At 42.7% G+C, this 20,181-nt stretch overlaps 1 pseudogene; it reads left to right on the top strand.

Moving 5' to 3' along the window:
- Window positions 1-500: 500 nt before the first annotated feature.
- Window positions 501-20,181, top strand: part of LOC139415451 (polyphosphoinositide phosphatase-like) — a 37,983-nt pseudogene continuing 18,302 nt past the window's right edge.

The raw sequence follows: 20,181 nt of genomic DNA, 5'->3' as shown, positions 1-20,181 counted from the left end.
ACAATCATCCGGACGTGAAAATACTGCCCCCTACCCAAGAGAGGTTAAATAGGTAAACATTCACAAAGCTGCGAGGCCAGACGGATTACTCAGATTACTCAAAGCATGCGCGGACCAACTGGTAAGTGTCTTCACTGACATTTTCAACCTCTCCCTGACCGAGCCTGTAATACCTACATGTTTCAAGCAGACCACCATAGTCCCTGTGCCCAAGGAATCGAAGTTAACCTGCCTAAATGATTACTGCCCCGAAAGCACTCACGTCGGTAGCCATGAAGTGCTTTGAAGGGCTCGTCATGGCTCACATAAACAGCATCCTCCCAGATACCCTAGACCCACTCCAATTTGCAGACCGCCCCAACAGATCCACAGATGACACAATCTGAATCGCACTCCACACTGCCCTTTCCCACCTGGAAAAAAGGAACACTTATGTGAGAATGCTGTTCATTCACTACAGCTCAGCATTCAACATCATGGTACCCATGAAGCTCATCACTATGCTAAGGACCCTGGGACTAAACACCTCCTTCTGCAACTGGATCCTGGACTTCCTGACGGGGCTGCCACCCAAGGTGGTAAGGGTAGGCAACAACACATCTGCCACGCTGATCCTCAACACTGGGGCCCTCAGGGGTGAGTACTTAGTCCCACCCTGTAATGCCTGTTCACCCATGACTCCTACACCATCATTAAGTTTGCTGACAACACAACAGCGGTAGGCCTGATCAGCGACAGTGATGAGACAGCCTATAGGGAGGAGGTCAGAGACCTGGCAGTGTGGTGCCAGGACAACAACCTCTCCTTCAATGTGAATAAGACAAAGGAGCTTATCATGGAAAGGCAGGCTAATTTAGCCCCCCATTAACATCGATGGGGCTGTAGTGGAGCGGGTCGAGAGTTTCAAGTTCCTTGGTGTCCACATCACTAACGAACTATCATGGTCCAAACACACCAAGACAGTCGTGAAGAGGGCACAACAACACATTTTCCCCCTCAGGAGACTGAAAAGATTTGGCATAGGACCCCAGATCCTCAAAAAGTTCTACATCTGCACCATCAAGAGCATCCTGACCGGTTGTATCACAGCCTGGTATGGCAACTGCTCGGCAACTGACCGTAATGCACTACAGAGGGTAGTACGTACGGCCCAGTACATCACTGGGGCCAAGCTTCCTGCCATTCAGGGCCTATATCCTAGGCGGTGTCAGCGAAAAGCCCCCAAAATTGTCAAAGACTCCAGTTATCCAAGTCAAAGACTGTTCTTCTACCACACGGCAAGCGGTACCGGAGCTGCAAGTCTAGGACCAAGAGGCTCATTAACAGAGTTTATCCCCAAGCTATAAGACTGCTGAACATTTAATCAAATGACCTACGTTGACTATTTACATTGACCCACCCCCCTCCCTTTGTTTTTACACTGCTGCTGCTCTATGTTATTATATATGCATAGTTAATTCTCCCCTATTTGCATGTACAAATTACCTCAACTAACCTGTACCCCTGCACATTGACTCGGTACTCTTCCCCCCTGTATATAGCCTCGTTTTTGTCATTTTATTGTGTTACTTTTTTATTATTTTTTACTTTAGTTTATTTGGTAAATTTTCTTAACTGTCATGACTTCCGCCGAAGTTGGTTCTTATCCTTGTTCGGGCGGCGTTCGGCGGTCGAAGTCGCCAACCTTCTAGCCATCGCTGATCCACTTTTCATCTTCCATTGGTTTTGTCTTGTCTTCCATCACACCTGGTTCCAATTCCATCAATTACATTTGGTGTATTTAACCCTCTGTCCCCCCCATGTCCTTGTTGGTAATTGTTTCTTGTAGTGCTTATGCACGGTATGCTGGTATTTACCGTGTTTTGTTTGACCCATTTATTGTTCTATTGACTGTGGTTTTTGGATATTAAATGACACCGTTGTAAATCAGTTTTCGCTCTCCTGCGCCTGACTTCTCTGCCGCCTGTACGCACCTCACTACATTAACTCTTTCTTGAACTGCCCTGTTGGTAAGGGCTTGTAAGTAAGCATTTCACGATAAGGTCTACACATTTGACAGATAAAGTTTGATTCGATTTGAAAACAGAACTGGAAAGTGTTTTGGAGTAAACCGTTTTGCAACAGACTAAACATTTTGGAATCTGACTAAAGAATACACCACATATTGGTACTGGTCTGAGACAAGGGCTTGCAAACCCTGCCCTCAGCAGAACGGCCTAGGGTTGAGGATCACTTTTGTAAAGAACCAGCTTTGATTACACTAGAAGAGTTTTAGTTTAGCCTTGCTCCTTTAATTGGTTCACTGATGTTCAGACATTAACAACATAGAGGTGTAGATGATAGGTAGAACAGGACATTGTGGCCAGACATACTGGATGTCCCCGCACCAAATCTCACACCAATACAGAAATACATAATGGTCAGAAGAAAGATACTCCTAACTTTCATCTTAATTGTGTTCAGGAGAAAAGCATGGTCTGTATAAAACATTTTTTTTTTTGTACTTCTTTCGTCTGACTTCGTTCATCGACCGAAGCACTGCTTTTATCCCGCTGTTGAGTGAGGCTCATAATGTTACTGTATCTATCGATTTCTCGTTTTTCACACACTTCAATGTGTTATTTGATTCCAGAGATATTTTCTTGTGGGAGCAATCATACCCAAACCAAAAACTGTGTTCTGAAAATCGACCGCACTGAGCCAAACGACCTGGCAATTATTGATGATTGAGTTGCTGCACGCCACGCAACTGCTTTACAGTAGCAATGACCACGGCCCTTATGTTTCACAGCAAACCTCAGGGAAAATTTACAATCTGTCATCTGCCCAGGTGTGCCTGTACTGTACATTAACATGCCTCCCTTGCAGTCAGCATTTCCACAGTGTATGAGAGTGGAGGAGATTAATTTGTTATTACAGTACAGAGTGGCAACTGGAGAGCTCCCTTTGCATCCATCATCATCCTCCCAATGCTCCCATCCATTCCTGTAAATACTAAAGCCTAGTGTGGGGAATGTGCATCGTATTTACATTTGATTGGTTTGTGGTTTGTGCACTGCTAAATGGCCAATGCATGTGGTACACGGTAGCTGGCTGCTATAGGAATGTGATGCAGTTCTGGAGTTGATTGATTTATAAGAGCATCCATTATGTCTCCTTTGGCTGTAGGCTACTGTTCATAATACACATGATACAGTATGTACTGTTCTGTTCTCTGCAGAGGGAATTTATTTACTGTTTGTGATGCAAACAAGCAGAGACTTATCAATGTTCTGTGTTCTGAAATCTAAATGCTAGTCCAGACAAAACGGCACTCCTCTCCTCTACCAGTTGCCGTAAGAATGGCCATGAGCCTGTCAGGGCATGTCTTGTCTAGTGAGTACTGTACATAAGGGTTTTGGCTGAGGTGTGAAGGCTACTAAGACTGAAGCAAGGAGAGCTGATTCTGAATCAGTTGTTAGCAAAATGTGTATTTTGTGTACTTGTGTTGCTGTGGGAACCAGCTTTTGGAGGGTTCTGAGATGACACACAGTTAGGGCTCCTAGCAGGCTCTATTTTATAAGAGGCTAATCAATGCTGTCACTGAAGTTTTGGGTTACCTAGTTGACCCATTAATCGGTTGAGTAATCCACCACCATTCAAATGTATTTCTGGCCATAGACATGACAGACACGTTAGTATCTGCCTATTTTAATTTTTTTTGTTAAATATTTTTATTCATAGAAAATGTAACATAAAACATTAAGGCATTGTACATTTGACCCCTTTTTCTCCCTCCTCTTGGAACTCTGGGGGCGGTATTTCATTTTTGGATAAAAAACGTTCCTGTTTTAAACGGGATATTTTGTCACGACAAGATGCTCGACTATGCATATAATTGACAGCTTTGGATAGAAAACACTCTAATGTTTCCAAAACTGCAAAGATATTGTCTGTGAGTGCAACAGAACTGATGTTACAGGTGAAACGCAGATAAAAATCCAATCAGGAAGTGCCCTATATTTTGAAAGCGCTGCATGCCAATGACTCCTTATATGGCTGTGAATGGGCTACGAATGAGCTTACGCTTTCTACGTATTCCCCAAGGTGTCTGCAGCATTGTGATGTCTTTTTACGCATTTATGTTGAAGAATAGCCGTAAGGGACCACATTGAGCAAGTGGTCACATGATGGCTCCCGCAGAAAATCTTCCGTAAAGTACAGAAGTAGTCATTATTCCAATCGCTTCTAATGAGAAACCAATTGTCCCGGTGGATATATTATCGAATAGATATGTGAAAAACACCCTGACGATTGATTCTAAACAATGTTTGCTATGTTTCTGTCGATATTATGGAGCTAATTTGGAAAAAAGTTTGCCGTTGTAGTGACCGCATTTTTCGTCGATTTCTCAGCCAAACGTGAAGAACAAACGGAGCTATTTCGCCTACAAAATAATATTTTGGGAAAAAAGGAACATTTGCTATCTAACTGGGAGTCTCCTGAGTGAAAACATCTGAAATTCTTCAAATGTAAATTATTACATTTTTTTCGTGAAAATGTTGCCTGCTGCTAGGAGGGCATAATGCCATGCTAGGCTATGATAAACTTACACAAATGCTTGTCTAGCGTTGGCTGAAAAGCATATTTTGAAAATCTGAGATGACAGTGTGATTAACAAAAGGCTAAGCTGTGTCTCAATATATTTCATTTGTGATTTTCATGAATAGGAAGATTTTCTAGGGATATTTATGTCCGCTGCGTTATGCTAATTAGTTTCAAGTGATGATTACGCTCCCGGATCCGGGTTTGAGAGTCGCAAGAAGTTCTCACTCCCCCCACCGATGCTTTCAAACATGAGTTACATATATTTGTTTTAAGTATACAGCATAATGTTACTTAAAGCAAACATACAACAGCCTAACTTTTTCAGTTGATAGGTGATCGATCCTAGCAGTAACCTCAAGGGAAGGGGTGGGGGTGAGGCCTATAGTACTAACCTGGATGAAGTGTTTGGAGATGCTCAAAATAGGATACCATTGGATTCCAGGTGGAATAAAATGTGTTTTGATGCTGGACTGGTATACTTTATTATATATATTTTTTTTAAGAATAGCATCAAATCTTTGAGGCAAAGAGAGGCTAAACGAGGAATGACAGATTTCCAATCGAAGGATCTTTTACACCTCTCTATGCCTATTTCTACTTTCATCAGCACACGCCGATACTTGATCTCTCAAGGTCTTCGGTTGCCCACTTGAAGTGATTTGGAGAACCAACCTCCTGCCAGGCCGTTTTCAACCTTTTTTCTCTGAATAGCCAATTTTGTTACTTAATTGCTCATTTCGGTGTCTGAACCTTTTTTCAGCTTTTTCCCTGGGAAGAATAAGTATATCACGGTGAAGAGTTGAGAGAGCCTAATTTTCTCTGCTGTATTATGGCTGCTGCTGTGGGGTTTGGCTGATGTTGCTAGGAGAAATGTCAAGCTTTGAGATCAAGGTCACACTGAACAGAGGAGAGAGGGGAAAAAAGGGATCCTGAGAGGGGAGCATCTCTCACATTTTGCTAATGATCCGTCTCTCACATTTTTGTTCACGCACACTCAATTCCGCACACTCAAATCCTTTTATTTGGAGGGTCAGATGTCAGTAGTTTGACCTGACAGTGTTGTGAGGCTTTGATCATGGTGCTTTGCGTCACTCTTCCCCTAACCAGGCCAGTGTGTTTGTGGTATTAAACAAACAGATAATTGGTGTGACAGTAGCTTGAATGCCACTTATCTTCCTATCAGCACTGACCTACAGACAGTAATGGGGAGGACAACACAAAGATGTGCACCAGCAAGGACACGCACGCACACACCCAATCTTGTTTGCACATCGACTCAGTACTGGCACTCCCTGTATACCGTGTTATTTTTACTCGTTATTGTTATTTGTTATTCACTGTGTATTATTTATTATTTATATTTTATCTTTAACTCTTTATTGTTAGAAAAGGATGCGTAAGTAAGCATTTCACTGTTACACCTGTACACCTGTTGTTTATGAAAATAGCATTTGATTTGATTTGTTTTTGCTGAAATCACAACTGCAATTGCATTGGTAACATGGCATGATATGGGCTTCAGAGAAACATTTCTTGGAAGTCATCTGTATTGAGCTGGATGGTGATCTTGGAAACCGACCCAGATTCTGACGCCGGATACCTAAGCATATTGTACGGCTCGTCATTTCATGAGCAAACGTTGAAACATGTCAATGTGTCACAGACAGAAAATTAGTGGTTGTGATGGTGGAAAATGGGTTAGGGTATCTTTGTGATGTACACAATGTCCCCTCTCTCCTCCCATTCCTCATACCATTTTGTCATATGCTGTTCTGCTCCTGCAAATGATTTCCCTCTTGTTTATCTCCTGTAGGCTATTTCCTCCAGGAACATGTGTAGCCTGTAAAATATTTTATAGTCTCATCCCCTGTCATTACCGTAATTCAAATCATATAAGCACAGCAGAACTGGGTCAGGCTGTCAATGGTCACCTCCCCATCCATTGCAACATCAAACAACTCTTATGTCCTAGCTACACAAAAATCCTGGCATATCAGTATCTGTCCAGATTATTTTCAACATAAAGAATAATGATTCTGTCCCCAGCCCAGTGTGTTCACATTGTCCTTCCTTGATAAGTTCCAGCAACTATAGAGGAGATGTCAACAAGTTTAAACTACCATAGCCTCTCACTCTACAACTATTTTGAAAGACCCCTCTAGCCACAGATACTGGTTCAGCAGGAGCTTCCTCCCCACAGCCATAAACACCCTCAACAGCTAATGTAAGGAATGACGGTACGGAGAGTTGACATTTTAATTAGGAACGGACATGCAACAGGACAGGAACAGCGTCAGAACTGGGAAACAGAAAGACAGACGACAAACAATGCAGCAGCGGGAACAGAGCTGGGGAACTGACAAATATAGGGGGGGGTAATAAACAGGTGATTGAGTGAGTCCAATATCACTGAAGCGTGTGACAAGGGAAGGCAGGTGTGCGTAAACGATGGTGGCAGGAGTGCGTAATGCAGAGGAAAACCGTTACACCCCTCCCATCACTACTTGTTGGTCTCAACCACCCCATTTACACAGCTTTAATCTAAGCGAAACAGCGGTAGTAGTCTTTGTTTCTAGCTGTTGTCAATGACTTCTAAGAGGAGATAAAAGTGAAAGAGCCTGACTAATATGATTGAGAAACAATAATGAGCTCTCAGAGAACATATATTCTGCTTCTCTGTGAGTAGATAAAGTGTACTACAATAGTGAATACACATTCGAGGACTGAAACCATATTTTGTAACCGAAAATATGATTTCACAAAAAGCTTTTGAAGGTTATAATGAATTATGTAAGAACGATGAAAAGGCTGTGAGTGTGTCGTGATCATGCAGCATGAAAAACAAGTGGTCTCATGTATCATAAAGACACACGCACACAGATGGGCACTCATTTGCTTGTTGAGATGAGAATAGATATTGTATATAAAAAGGTGGCCTGAAAAAAGCATTGTGGATGAGAAATTCATGGTAAAAGTTGCATACGAGTTGTATAAGTTATCTGGGTGCTTTGGGGTATCCTTGTAAGCTACAGTAATAATAGGCTTATTTGTGCTGTTTATGTGTATTTATTATCCTGTTCTTGCAGGTTTTGTCTGATTCCTAGAGGGGTATTACATCGTCTTGATCACCAAGCGGAGGAAGATGGCAGACATTGGTGGTCAATCCATACACAACATGTGTCAACTCATTCTACGGTGGTCCAAGTGTATGAGGGTTTATCGCTACAATCTTGCACTTGATTGGTGAATTAAGGTCACTAATTAGTAAGGAACTCTCTTCACCTGATTGTCTAGGTCTTAATTGAAAAGAAAAAGCAAAAACCTGCAGATACTCGGCACTCCGTGGAATGAGTTTGACACCCCGATACAGAGATCGACAATACCAACGTGATCTACATCCCCAATGACTCAGTGAGGGTGATGCATCCTGATGAGGCCAGGTACAATAGGTTGACAGACAGTTAAATACCCTATACTTCACTGGAGACTTTCTCCTTTCCTTCCACTTTCCTCTTTCCCTAAATGTTTTATCTCACTCAATTTACGCACGCACTACACACACACACACACACACACACCAAGCATCCAATGAGATCATTAGGTAATCAACGTTTCACACATGGCTATGCGGTGTGACGGCTTCACCGACCCATTAACCAAGTGTGGCCAGCAAAGGGATAAGGGTCACTCAGTACATGGGTCTATATATGCAGTGCACAGGAAATTAATGAGGTAAGGATCTTGGTGGCAGTATGTGTCACCTCAAGCACAGTCTATCCAGTTGCCCAATGTCACCACTGGGGCATTGACATAGCTGCAACGTGTGGGTGTATATTCGCATGGAGTATGCCTGACTTTATGTCCTTTCCCTGAATGTTTATTACGTGATACAATATGCCTCTTGGTTTGTTGTAACAAATGTCACAGAGATATATATATATATATATATAACAGAGGTCATACCTCTCTCACATACACACACTTTCAAGACTGAATCTTTCATTGCCGTGGAATTGTGTATGTAGTACTATCCTCCTCATTAAATGTATACACAAATGCAAATTTCATTAAAACAAAAGGTTATCTTGTATTTCCATCCATCCATTGAATTGTATGTATTTTCTTTAATTGAAAAAAACACAATGACATCACTGCCATCTCTGCTTGAGGGAAAGAATAGTTATGTAACATCAAAGTACAGTTGGACTCCTTTCAAAAGTGTCTGTCTGTCTGTCTGTCTGTCTGTCTGTCTGTCAGTCAGTTTGTCTGTTTGCTTAATATTATTAATTTAATTGGTTCTTCAGTCATTCCTCTATATATTATTCTTTCTACCCATCACTCTATTCATCCATCTCATCGATTTACTCTCTGATTAACAACTCTTCTCGCCATCCCCATTGGCCTTTTCACCTATGATCTTTGACCCCCAGCTACAGCTCTGACCCGAGCCATTTCTGCAGTACAACCTGACCCTGCTGCATAGCCCATGCGACCCAGGCACCATGAAGGAGGCGCACATACAGAGCAGCAGGCAGGACAGCTTCAACATCTTTGAGGGCAAGGGCCTGCCCACACAAGGTCAGATGGCACCCGCCCTGTCACACTACACCTCATTTATTTTCCCAGTTTTAACAGTTTCCAAACAGCTGCTTTTACAGTTTCAAAACATGTGAATAGACGGAATGAATACCTTTGTTTCCATTTCTTATCACTAAAAACATTTATTGTATGTTACATTTGGTTCTCTTTCAAATACTAATTTCGGTATCTCACTATGGGGACACGCCCTTCGAGGCGGTATCACCAGAAAGCTCCAATCACACAACGTCTTTCCTAGACAGGAAGCCTGGCGAATAGTGGGGAACCCCACTCCTTATAAGGTGTCACGCTCCTGCCCTCTAACTCATTATCGTTTCTTTATTACGGCGATCACAAGCTGTCTCTAGCTCTTCTCAGCACAACTTGAATTACTGTTGTCCTGCTTAACTGTTCACAGGTGATCCACTAGGATTTGCCACCCAGTTAAGGATTACAGCTTTTCGATTAGAGGATTGAGTACTTTTGCCGAAAGGAAAAGTTTGCTTCTTCTTAGTCTCCAGTTGAAGCTAGCACCACACGGCTATCCTTCGCCCTACTAGCCCACTTAGCTACCAGCTTAGTGCTGCTATTTCCGACCACGCTGGAAGAGAGAAAAGAGCCCCTGGAGATGTGGTTAGCTAGCTCACTGAAGACTTATGCCACATGCTTTTTCTTCAGATAGCGGTGTGCTAGCAATAGCTAGGCTATTAGCCCATGAGTTGAACACTAACTAGTTAACGCCAGTAATAGCTTTTTAGCTATCGTAGGCCGGAACACACTTAGAGCTCATTCTGCTAGTTCTTTCTACCTACACATGGTAGCATTACTTTTCCCCTCATTTAGCTTACCAGAGCCCTCGCTTCCTAAGCTGACTGGTTTTGGGTCTCGTTACTGCAGTCATGGGAGATTTTCAGCCTGTAGCACAATGTGTGCTGTTCTCCATCTAACGAAGTGTTAACTACAGGCTTTAGCCCACTAGGCTACTGCTAGCTAGCTAAGCTTTACAGACCTTTGAGTAGGACATGTATAACCCGGTTGATAGAACCTTTTCACCCGGAGTTACAGCTACTGCTTCCCCGTACTGGGCGAACTAAGCCAGGCACTCGAATATGTGAAAATACTAGCTAAGGATTAACTGACCAGTTACACCGCACGGTAGTATGGTCAAAATAGGCTCTCAAGCCTTCTCTTCAGCTAGCACTGTGCTCAGCTAACATTGTGCTAGGTAACACTGTGCTAGCCTTGGTTTCTCAAATGACTTCCTCGCCTGGTTCACCAACTTCTTCTCAGATAAAGTTTAGTGTGTCAAATCGGAGGGCCTGTTGTCCGGACCTGGCAGTCTGTCAGTCTCTAAGGGTACCACAGGGTTAAATTCTCAGGCAGACCCTTTTCTCTGTAATATATCAATGATGTCGAACTTGCTGCGGGTGATTCCTTGATCCACATCTACGTAGACGACACCATTCTGTATACATCTGGCACTTTTTGGACAGTGTTTAACAAACCTCCAAACGAGCTTCAATGCCATACAAAACTCCTTCCGTGGCCTGTCGTGGAAATTTCCTCTATTTACCAAATCATGAGAGCAAACCACACACAAGTCGCAGTTAGTTATCACAAAGTCCATTTTTAATTATATGAGCTCTATCACAACCCTGTGACTCTCAGATCAATTCAGTGTCTATCAATGAATTCTCTGAGAGCCCCTTCCACATTTCAACTTAGTTCCTTTATAGCAAAGACACACACAGGATAAGACAGCATCGGCATAATTCATCGTTCAGCTTTGTCTCCTAAAACATGTTATTTTCTCAAACTCAGAACCATAAACCAATCCTCCATATCAACAGGCATATATCAAATCCATCCTATCTTGACAAGATCACAGAGACACACTGACTGGCACACAGACATTGTGGAGCCAAGAGATACACGCTTGACCTCTCCCCTCTCTCCGGCCCAAACAACTTAGTCTTGACATAGAACAGATACTGCAACCCTGCCACAGTATTATACAAACACATTTTGATGAGAAGTAACTTACAAACATATGATGAATATAAAATATCTTACCCATGTTACCAACCAATTCTGATTATTCCCCAACAGGCCTCCAACTGCTCTTAAATGCTAGTAAAACTAAATGCATGCTCAACCGATCGCTGCCCGCACCTGCCCGCCCGACTAGCATCACAACTCTGGACAGTTCTGTCTTAGAATATGTGGTCAACTACAAATACCTAGGTGTCTGGCTAGACTGTAAACTCTCCTTCCAGACTCATATTAAGCATTTCCAATCCAAAATTAAATCTGGAATTGGCTTCCTATTTCGCAACAAAGTCTCCTTCACTCACGCTGCCAAACATATCAGTTAGGATCACCACTATTTTAAGAATGTGAAATGTCAGAATAATAGTAGAGAGAATGATTTATTTCAGCTGTTATTCCTTTCATCACATTCCCAGTGGGTCAGAAGTTTAAATACACTAAATTAGTACACTGCTCAAAAAATAAAGGGAACACTAAAATAACACATCCTAGATCTGAATGAATGAAATATTCTTATTAAATACTCTTTTCTTTACATAGTTGAATGTGCTGACAACAAAATCACACAAATTATCAATGGAAATCAAATTTATCAACCCATGGAGGTCTGGATTTGGAGTCACACTCAAAATTAAAGTGGAAAACGACACTACAGGCAGATCCAACTTTGATGTAATGTCCTTAAAACAAGTCAAAATGAGGCTCAGTAGTGTTTGTGGCCTCCACGTGTATGACCTCCCTACAATGCCTGGGCATGCTCCTGATGAGGTGGCGGATGGTCTCCTGAGGGATCTCCTCCCAGACCTGGACTAAAGCATCCTCCAACTCCTGGACAGTCTGTGGTGCAATGTGGCGTTGGTGGATGGAGCGAGACATGATGTCCCAGATGTGCTCAATTGGTTTCAGGTCTGGGGAATGGGCGGGCCAGTCTATAGCATCAATGCCTTCCTCTTGCAGGAACTGCTGACACACTCCAGCCACATGAGGTCTAGCATTGTCTTGCATTAGGAGGAACCCAGGGCCAACCGCACCAGCATATGGTCTCACAAGGGGTCTGAACATCTCATCTCGGTACCTAATGGCAGTCAGGCTACCTCTGGCGAGCACATGGAGGGCTGTGCGACGTCCCAAAGAAATGCCACCCCACACCATGACTGACCCACCGCCAAACCGGTCATGCTGGAGGACGTTCTCCACGGCGTCTCCAGACTGTCACATGTGCTCAGTGTGAACCTGCTTTCATCTGTGAAGAGCACAGGGCGCCAGTGGCGAATTTGCCAATCTTGGTGTTCTCTGGCAAATGCGAAACGTCCTGCACGGTGTTGGGCTGTAAGTACAACCCCCACCTGTGGACGTCGGGCCCTCAGACCACCCTCATGGAGTCTGTTTCTGACCGTTTGAGCAGACACATGCACATTTGTGACCTGCTGGAGGTCATTTTGCAGGGCTCTGGCAGTGCTCCTCCTTCTCCTCCTTGCACAAAGGCGGAGGTAGCGGTCCTGCTGCTGGGTTGTTGCCCTCCTACGGCCTCCTCCACATCTCCTGATGTACTGGCCTGTCTCATGGTAGCGTCTCCATGCTCTGGACACTACGCTGACAGATACAGCAAACCTTCTTGCCACAGCTCGCATTGATGTCCCATCCTGGATGAGCTGCACTACCTGAGCCACTTGTGTGGGTTGTAGACTCCGTCTCATGCTACCACTAGAGTGAAAGCACCGCCAGCATTCAAAAGTGACCAAAACATCAGCCAGGAAGCATAGGAAATGAAGTGGTCTGTGGTTATCACCTGCAGAACCACTCCTTTATTGGGGGTGTCTTGCTAATTGCCCATAATTTCCACCTGTTGTCTATTCCATTTGCACAACAGCATGTGAAATTTATTGTCAATCAGTGTTGCATCCTAAGTGGACAGTTTGATTTCACAGAAGTGTGATTGACTTGGAGTTACATTGTGTTGTTTAAGTGTTCCCTTTATTTTTTTGAGCAGTGTATTTAGTAGCATTCACTTTAAATTGTTTAACTTGGATCAAATGTTTCGGGAAGACTTCCACAAGCTTCCCACAATAAGTTCGGTGAATTCTGGCCCATTCCTCCTGACAGAGCTGGTGTAACTGAGTCAGGTTTGTAGGCCTCCTTGATCGCTCAAGCTTTTTCAATTCTGTCCACAAATTGTCTATAGAATTGAGGTCAGGGCTTTGTGATGGCCACTCCAATACCTTGACTCTGTTGTCCTTAATTTTGCCTTTGGAAGTATGCTTGGGGTCATTGTCCATTTTGAATACCCATTTGTGACCAAGCTTTAACTTCCTGACTGATGTCATGAGATGTTGCTTCAATAAATCCACATAATTTTCCTTCATGGTGCCATCTATTTTGTGAAGTGCACCAGTCCCTCCTGCAGCAAAGCACCTCCACAACATGATGCTGCCACCCCCGTGCTTCACGGTTGGGATGGTGTTCTTCGGCTTGCAAGATTCCCCATTTGTCCTCCAAACATAACGATGGTCATTATGACCAAACAGTTCTATTTTTGTTTCATCAGACCAGAGGACATTTCTCCAAAAAGTACGATCTTTGTCCCCATGTGCAATTGCAAACCGTAGTCTGCTCCCTCTGCTGTTTCCTGAAGTCCACAATCATCTCCTTTGTTTTGTCGACCCCGCCCTGTTTAGCCCGGGGTCTCTAGGTTAATGATGAGTTTGGAAGGTACTATGATGATAAATGCTGAGCTGTTGTAAATGACCAGCATTCTTACAAAGGCAATCCTCTTGTCCAGATGGGATAGGGCTGTGTGCAGTGTGATGGCGATTGCATCATCAGTTGACCTATTGGGGTGGTAAGCAAACTGGAGTGTGTCTAGAGTATCAGGTAGGGTGGAGATGTGGTCCTTGACTCATCTCTCAAAGCACTTCATGATGACAGAAGTGAGTGCAATGGGGAGATTATTTAGTTCAGTTACCTTAGCTTTTTTGGAAACAGGACCAATGGTGGCCATCTTGAAGCATGTGGGGACAACAGACCGGGATGGGGATTGGTTGAATATGTCCATAAACACACCAGTCAGCTGGTCTGCGCAAGCTCTGAGGAAGCAGCTAGGGATGCCTTTTGAGGGTAAACCTGTTGCGACGACCAAACCCGGATCCGGGATTCTATTTATAGACCTAAGCTCATTACCATAACGCAACGTTAACTATTCATGAAAATCGCAAATGAAATGAAATAAATATGCTATCTCTCAAGCTTAGCCTTTTGTTAACAACACTGTCATCTCAGATTTTCAAAATATGCTTTTCAACCATAGGAAAACAATCATTTGTGTAACAGTAGCTAGCTAGCGTAGCATTTAGCGTTAGCATTAGCGTTAGCATTTAGCAGGCAACTATCACAAAAACAAGTAAAGCCTTCAAATAAAATAACTTACCTTTGAAGAACTTCTGATGTTTTCAATGAGGAGACTCTCAGTTAGATAGCAGATGCTCAGTTTTTCCAAAAAGATTCTTTGTGTATTAGAAATAGCTCCGTTTTGTACATCACATTTGGCTACCAAAAAAAAAAAAAAAAAAAAAAAAAACGAAAATTCAGCCCTCAAAACGCGAACTTTTTTCCAAATTAACTCCATAATATCGACTGAAACATGGCAAACGTGGTTTAGAATCAATCCTCAAGGTGTTTTTCCACATATCTCTTCAATGATATATCCTTCCTGGAAGCCTGGTTTCTCCTTGCTCTCAAATGGAAAAATAATTGCACCTGGCTTTACGCTCCAATTTCGACGCAGGGACACCAGGCGGACACTTGGAAAATGTAGTCTCTTATGGTCAATCTTCCAATGATATGCCTACAAATACGTCACAATGCTGCTAACGCCTTGGGAGAACGACAGAAAGTGTAGGCTCATTCCTTGCGCAATCACAGCCATATAAGGAGACAATGGAAAACAGAGCTTCAGAAATCTGCTCATTTCCTGGTTGACACATCATCTTGGTTTCGCCTGTAGAATGAGTTCTGGGGCACTTACAGACAATATCTTTGCAGATTCTGAAACTTCAGAGTGTTTTCTTTCAAAAACTGTCAAGAATATGCATAGTCGAGCATCTTTTCGTGACAAAATATCGCGCTTAAAACGGGAACGTTTTTTATCCAAAAATGAAATAGCGCCCCTAGAGATCAAAGAGGTTAACACATTTAAATGTTTTACTCACGTTAGCCATGGAGAAGGAGAGCCCACGGGCTTTGGTAGCGTGCCGTGTCAGTGGCACTGTATTGTCCTCAAAGCGAGCAAAGAAGTTGTTTAATTTGTGTGGGAGCAAGACTTTGGTGTCCGCGACGGGGCTGGTTTTCCTTTTGTCATCCGTGATTGACTGTGGACCCAGCCACATACCTCTTGTGTTTGTGCCGTTGAATTGCGACTACTTTTTCTCTATACTGACGCTTTGCTTGCTTGTTTGATTGCCTTGCGGAGTGAATTGGTCAGACCAGTGTTGTATTGACCTGGGCACGGGCGTTTCCTGTTTTAGTTTGTCTATAGGCCGAGAGCAACAAATTGGAGTCACGGTCAGATTTGAGTTAAATACACTAAATTAGTATTTAGTAGCATTAACTTTAAATTGTTTAACTTGGATCAAATGTTTCGGGAAGCCTTCCACAACCTACAGAACCCAATGTCACAGGAAGGCCAAAAAGATCCGTATAGATCACTTTCATTCCTGTTTCTGATTATATTCCATTATTTTTTTCAGTTCTGTACCCTGAACTGGTTCCTGCCCTGGCCTGAAGAGGCAGACAAATAGTAGAAAATTCATGGACTGTCTGTTAAAATATACATTTCTCGATGTAGAATATTGCAAAAATACGATCAATGGCTCATTCGAGAGAAGACAACCTCCCACATTATAACATCTGCCATTATTGAAATCTGACATGTATGATAGACATTTTAACCATCTAAAAGTCATATTCCTATTAAAGTCCAATGTAGTCAGAGTGACTTTATCACAAGGCTACGTCATACTGTCCAAATGTCTGTCTGCTTGAACGGCAATAGCTCGCCTACACATCGAAATAATCTCTCTGAGATGCACGATCTTTCCTTTAAATCAGTGGTACCAAAAAAAAAAACATCCTCACAACTCATAAAGCCATTCACCAGCTAAATACAGAGTTGATCAGGACATCACTACTAGCCCAGAAACCAAAGCCTTTACTTAGCTGATCCATCTCTCCTCAAAACAGTTTCCATGTTCTAATCTACTGTATCTGTGATAAACCACCCCCATGGTCTAATCCTGTCCATGTAAACTGATCTGCAGTGTTTTGTGTTCCTCTGTAACGGTTCCATTGCAGTGTTCCACAGCCTCCAGTGTGAACCGTACAGCAAGTACGTGTGATATGGTAAGCTCCTGGAGCTTCTCAAGGACATGGTGCATCCTGATTGGCTAATGTACATCATCCACGGCTTCTGTGGCCAATCTGGTATCCTTTTTGTCCTCTCTGTTTAATTTAGTAGTCAACATGATGTGTTGCAAATGTGCACATGTGTTTGTGTCAGTACTTGGTGCGTTTGCAATGTTCTAGATGTTGGTATCCACTTAGTGGGTCTTGTTGTGTTATATACAGTAGCTTTAGAATCCACCGATTGTGACCATCAGTTACCTGACAATACTTTTATTTTAATTCCCTGGGTTTCTGAAGCACCTTTTAAAGTGCAGCTCAAAGGAATATAATCCACTCCGTCTCCCCAATTATACTTGCCTTTCTTCCCTACCTCCTTCTACCTCCCTCCAAGTCTGTCTCTTGGTCTGTCTGTCCTTTGACAGGCAGCCTTTAGAAGACCAAACTTTTTTCCCGTCGCCTCGACTCCTCCGCTCCCCCTTGTCTGCGTCTGACATGCTGCTTACTGCCTCATCGTTCCACAACACGTGAAATACCCAATTAGCCAGATGCTCGCCCAGCCGCAAAACTGCGTTAAGCTGCATCATAAACTGATGGTTCAATCCCTGAATTCTGATAGACTGAAAACCGTGGTATATGAGACCGTATACCACAGGTATGACCAAAACATTTATTTTTACTGATCTAATTACATTTGTAACCAGTTTATAATATCAATAAGGTACCTCGGGTGTTAGTGGTATATGGCCAACATACCACGGCTAAGGGCTATATCCAGGCACTCTTTGGTGCATCGTGTATAAGAACCGCCCTTAGCCGTGGTATATTGGCCATATACCACATCACCTCATGCCTTCTGATTAATTATTAAGCAATATGTGTTTGTATTCTGGTCTATATAAAAAATATAAAGATTAAGGCAATTAAGGGTTGCTTATCAGGTCTGCAAACAATGAAGTGTTTAATCTGCCCATTTGGTAGAGGAGATGGAGGAGAAAAAAAGAGATGGAGAAAGAGAGATATTTTTAGCATAATATTTGTTCATATTAGCTAGACTGTCCTTCTGTTTGGACGAGGAAACGCAGCTAATGTCTCCACTAAGGCAAAGACAAAATACACTTGAATGCCTGGATTGGTTATATAAACTTACCCTAGTAAAACTGACTATCCTACCGATCCTCGACTTCGGCGATGTCATCTACAAAATAGCTTCCAATGCTCTACTCAGCAAACTGGATGCAGTTTATCACAGTGCCATCCGTTTTGTTACTTAACCACCTTATACCACCCACCACTGCGAACTGTATGCTCTAGTCGGCTGGCCCTCGCTACATATTCGTCGCCAGACCCACTGGCTCCAGGTCATCTACAAGTCCATGCTAGGTAAAGCTCCGCCTCATCTCAGTTCACTGGTCACGATGGCAACACCCACCCGTAACACGCGCTCCAGCAGGTGTATCTCACTGATCATCCCTAAAGCCAACACCTCATTTGGCCGCCTTTCATTCCAGTTCTCTGCTGCCTGTGACTGGAACGAATTGCAAAAATCGCTGAAGTTGGAGACTTTTATCTCCCTCCCCAACTTCAAACATCTGCTATCTGAGCAGCTAACCGATCGCTGCAGCTGTACATAGCCCATCCAATTTACCTACCTCATCCCCATACTGTTTATATTTATTTACTTTTCTGCTCTTTTGCACACCAGTATCTCTACCTGTACATGACCATCTGATCATTTATCACTCCAGTGTTAATCTGCAAAATTGTAATTATTCGCCTACCTCCTCATGCCTTTTGCACACAATGTATATAGACTCTCTTTTATTTCTTTTTTTTCTACTGTGTTATTGACTTGTTAATTGTTTACTCCATGTGTAACTCTGTGTTGTCTGTTCACACTGCTATGCTTTATCCTGGCCAGGTCGCAGTTGTAAATGAGAACTTGTTCTCAACTAGCCTACCTGGTTAAATAAAGGTGAAATAAAAATAAAAATATTGATGCATGGTTTAGTTAAATTGATGCATATTTGAGTGTGGATGCTTGGGTAGAAGTTCTTGAGAAGAACTAAATCTGATTAATTACTGTATGTCCTTCATTTGAAGAACCCTGAACTATTTGTCAGTGCCGATCTTATAAGCAGACATTAAGACATCATAACTATTAATTGAACCAGTGGCGGTTGGTGCCGTTTAAGATGAGGGTGGACATTTTTTCTTCTCATGAGCATGGCCTTATTTCTATTACAGCATATTGGATGACTGCCATTCATTTTCCATTCACCCAGTTCAATGTAACAGCGATAGGTTTAGGCTACTACATGATACTCACATTTTTCCTATACCCATCATGAGGTTGCTAAAACTTAGAGTTTACAACGTAGGTGCACACAGGTCGAGATAAAATTTGAGGTGACACATGGACAGACCGCTTTGCACACTCTTGCCTGCATCTAGCTGATCTAGGGTGTAATCATTAGTTCAACAGTTGCAAGCGAGAGTTTCTATTAGACAAATTCCGGTATGTTTATCTCCTTATCTTTCCGTTTGCTTCCGTTGAAGATTGTATTCCTTCTCACATCTATACGCTCTCCTCCTCACCTTTTCCCTTCGCTTGTGGACTTCAATGCACAACACATCAGGTGTATGTGACCAGGCGACAAAACCTTTCCAAGCCAAACCATATCATACTTGCTACACACACTATATCACTATATTAGCTAAAGTAACGTCATAGTCAACAGATTAGTAAACTCACTACAATCCTGCAGTAATGTCACAATGTAGTCAGTAAGCAGTTTAACACCTACACCGGCTGGCCCCGATGCCAATAAATTAGTAAAACCAAAACCTTACCTTACCTTGAGTTACAGTGTTGTGTTGGATAGTCATAGCCAGCTAGCTAACATAGCATCCCTCTGTTTGAGCAGGTTGTTTGAGAAGGCTAAACTAGCTAGCTGCATTTGCTAGCTAAGCAAGTGAACGTGAAAAAAAGTACTAGTGTTGCTTGAACAAAATGTATTTGTTCAAAACTGTTCAACTATTGTCTTTCTCTCTCTTTGTCACCTACTCACCACATTGTATGCACTGCAATGCTAGCTAGCTGTAGTTTATGCTTTCAGCACTAGATTCATTCTTAGATCCTTTGATTGGGTGGAAAACACGTCAGTTCATGCTGCAAGTGCTCTGATAGATTGGAGGACATCCTTCGGAAGTTGTCATAATTACTGTGTAAGTCTATGGAAGGGGGTGAGAACCAGGAGCCTCCTAGGTTTTGTATTGAAGTCAATGTACCCAGAGGAGGACGGAAGCTAGCTGTCCTCCGGATGCGCCATGGTGCTACCTACAGAGTGCTGTTGAAACTACTGTAGACCTTCATTGCAAAACAGTGCGTTTTAATCAATTATTTGTGACATATTTAGTATAGTTTTATCTAAAAATTATAACTTTTTAAATTTTTACTATTTTTATTTTCATGAAACTCACTTGAGGAGGATGGTCCTCCCCTTCCCCCTCTCAGGAGCCTCCACTACATTGCACCATTTACCATTGAGAGGTTCTTGCTAATTACTTTAC

Source organism: Oncorhynchus clarkii, chromosome 8 (assembly GCF_045791955.1).
Source record: "Oncorhynchus clarkii lewisi isolate Uvic-CL-2024 chromosome 8, UVic_Ocla_1.0, whole genome shotgun sequence".
Classification (NCBI taxonomy): Eukaryota; Metazoa; Chordata; class Actinopteri; order Salmoniformes; family Salmonidae; genus Oncorhynchus; species Oncorhynchus clarkii.
The sequence above is the reverse complement of the archived record's forward strand: the minus strand, read 5'-3'. Positions and strand labels throughout refer to the sequence as shown.